Below are 3,218 nucleotides of genomic sequence, written 5' to 3' on the forward strand. Positions count from 1 at the left end.
AATTCAAATGCAAGGAATAAGGTAAGTTAAATAATCCTAAGCTACATATCATGTATAATCATGGGGCCTGACTTGATTAAGAATATCCTCACAAAGAATAATCATAACTCTAATCCTAAAAGACATCATTTAATAAATAAAAACATATCAATTTCATGCAATTACCATAATTCATAAATTAATAGCAAACATGTTATTTATAAAAAATATTTAAACTAACAATAAAGATGATCATAATTAACACCTAAAGATTCTAAAAAATAACTAACATGAGATTATTCAAAGACTAATAACCAATCAACTATTGATTTCAAAAAACAATAAATAATATGGATTATAAAATATTTCAAAACAAATAACCAACTATTGATTTAAAAAATTAATACATAACATGGATCATCTAATATATCAAAACAACTAACCGACTATTGATTTAAAATAAATAAATAAATAACATGGATTGTCAAATATCTCAAAACAACCAATCAACTATTGATTTCAAAAAAATAATAAATAATATGGATCATCAAATATCTCATAACAACTAAACAACTATTGATTTCAAAAAATAATAGCAGATAACATGGATTATCAAATATCTCAAAACAAGTCATTCATCAGGAAACCACAATGTTTTGATGTATTTACAACAATTTCCCAATTTTTGGGATTTGGTGTCATGCATTTTGCCATTTCCAAACAGAGGGCATATTAATAAAAATATCGAAAAAAAAAGGATTATTGAAAATACAAAAGCTACCACACAGAATTGTGCATTGTCTGTCCTAAAAAAGATGATCACTAGGATCAAGACTATGTAAATAATTGGTATGATTGGTAAACAAATAATGAACAAGTTCTTAGTAGTTTGAATCAAATTATACTTGGATGTTATAATCCGTTAGGGTTCTCATGACATCATAAATGAGGCCATTGTGATCTTGAAAAATGAGTTAACAAGTGTGTAAAGTGGACTAAGAAAATTAGCAGATCTAATCAAGCGTTCATTGGGCAACTCTAAACTGAAGATTTCTTCCATGATTGTAGAAGGAAGAAATAAAGAGCCCTATGAACATGCAGGAACTTCTAGACCAGGTAATTCAATCTCAACACTCATTATGGCATCCCTTAACTTCCAAGTCTTGTAAACTATAGTCTTATTTCTCTATTTGTTGCAATGCACTACAATAAACAAAGCCATTAAACCTGTATAATTCAAAGAAACAAGCCAATAAAGAAACAAAATATCACTAGAACTTGTTTTTTGTGCTTCCTCAACATCAATTCTCTTATCCAATTTTGACATCCAGTAGAGAGCTTGTTTCTAATGGGACCTTAAATCAAACATGAGTGTATTTGGGGGCTCTATCTCTTATGTGATTAAGAGATAAGAGAATCAAATATTAATATTAAGGACCAAACTCATTTAAATTTTCAAAATCAAATGATAAGAATTTAGTCAATTATACCTCCAATTTATATTGATCTATAGCCTTAATAAGCTTTTTTAAAGATGATTATGAGATAACTTGTTCACCATTATTTTGTTCAAGATACTATTGACAATCCTTTGATATCTAAAATTTGCCTTCATTAGGAGGGGATAAACTTTGATATCAGTCTCTTATGTTAGCTCTACTTGCTTAAACATAGAGAAGTTAATCATAATTCTAGAAGTTTGTTTAAACTTCTGATCAAGTCCTTGAACCAACACATTCCTTCACTAGAATCAAGTCAACACTAACATTTTTTTTTTGCCAAAAAATAAATTGTGATGCTTAATACCATGGATATAACAATAAAAAAAAGTAACATTAAGATAAAAATGAACATTACAACTACAACATATAAAAATAGAAAATCTCCATGGATATAACATTAAAATAAAAAAGAACATTAAACATAAAGTCTTCCTAACATATTCATACATATAACAACATTAAGATAAAAAAAAATAACATTAAAAAAAATTGTATCTTAGGTCCCAAAATATATTTCCAACTTCAACTCCATCTTAAGAAAAGAACCTATAGTAGGAGCAATTCATCATCTTCATCCACGATTGTGAGTTTGACCCCTAACTTAGCAATCAAAGAATCACCCAATAAAAGTAAGAATAACAATAAGCAACTTTATTAAAAAATTCAACATAGTTGTTTCATAACATTGAAACTTTCATTTCCCAACCAATTTGAGCACACATTAAGGCCTCCAAAGTATTTAGATGAAGTCTACTACGATGTTTTGATACTATCCTACCACCAATATCAAAGGTTGACTCTAATGCAAATGTAGATATCAAAATAGAATAGATATCTCGAACAATCATCTATAAATTCGGGAACTTAATACCATTTGTTTTCTACCAACTCAAAACATCTAAATCTGAAATCCTTGGCAAAACAAGCTCATCTAAGTAATAGTCTAACTCCAACTTCGTATGACCTTTTCCAATGGTACTATGAATAAATAAGTCAAACCTAGAAAGAATATCATTTTCGTCATAATTGAACTCCAAGAGAGTTGAACCTGATGAAGCATAATAGGATGAAGTTTGTTGACCAATCTTACACTTTGATTGGTACTTAGAAAGCAAATCATAACATATTTAACAATTTTTTCCAATCTGGCTTGAAGCTTTAAACCCATACATTATTGGGAAATAAAACTCTAAAGTCTTCATCTACTATCTTAGACTAATACAATTGCTATTGGCATTACAATATGACACCCACTCTAATACTTGTCAAAATTTTCTAACATACTTGATGTCATCATGCTTACAACTTCATTATAATAAATAAAAGCGTCTCTGATTTAAATCATTCCAAATTTCTTTACTGATAAAAGAATAGAATATATGGAAATAAGTTGCGTCCAATAGGATTTGAACCTATACCAAAGGTTTAGAAGACCTCTGTCCTATCCATTAGACAATGGACGCTTTTCATTCCGATTTTTTTTTTCTTTTCGCATTGAGCAAATCAACCAATTATACAAATATTTTTTAATCTCATACACTTTGATGAAAAAAAGTATTCATAGTGGAATGATTTCACCCAAAAAATAACTTTTTTTGTGTTATAAAACAATTCCAACCTTCCACTTAATTCTCTTGTTAAATTTCATTCTTGCTTTGATGACACTATGGTGTAGAGTTTTATCACATTGCTTCAAATGTGGGAACACATCTATATAAGTTATAGTTATCAATAGAA

At 28.5% G+C, this 3,218-nt stretch overlaps 1 non-coding gene across 1 annotated transcript; it reads right to left on the minus strand.

Annotated features, from left to right (window-relative positions):
* Nucleotides 1-2,872: 2,872 nt before the first annotated feature.
* TRNAR-UCU lies at nucleotides 2,873-2,944 on the minus strand. Its single transcript has one exon. It is a non-coding gene; the product is annotated as a tRNA-Arg (tRNA).
* Nucleotides 2,945-3,218: the final 274 nt, after the last annotated feature.

Source organism: Vitis riparia, chromosome 5, assembly GCF_004353265.1.
Source record: "Vitis riparia cultivar Riparia Gloire de Montpellier isolate 1030 chromosome 5, EGFV_Vit.rip_1.0, whole genome shotgun sequence".
Taxonomy (NCBI): Eukaryota; Viridiplantae; Streptophyta; class Magnoliopsida; order Vitales; family Vitaceae; genus Vitis; species Vitis riparia.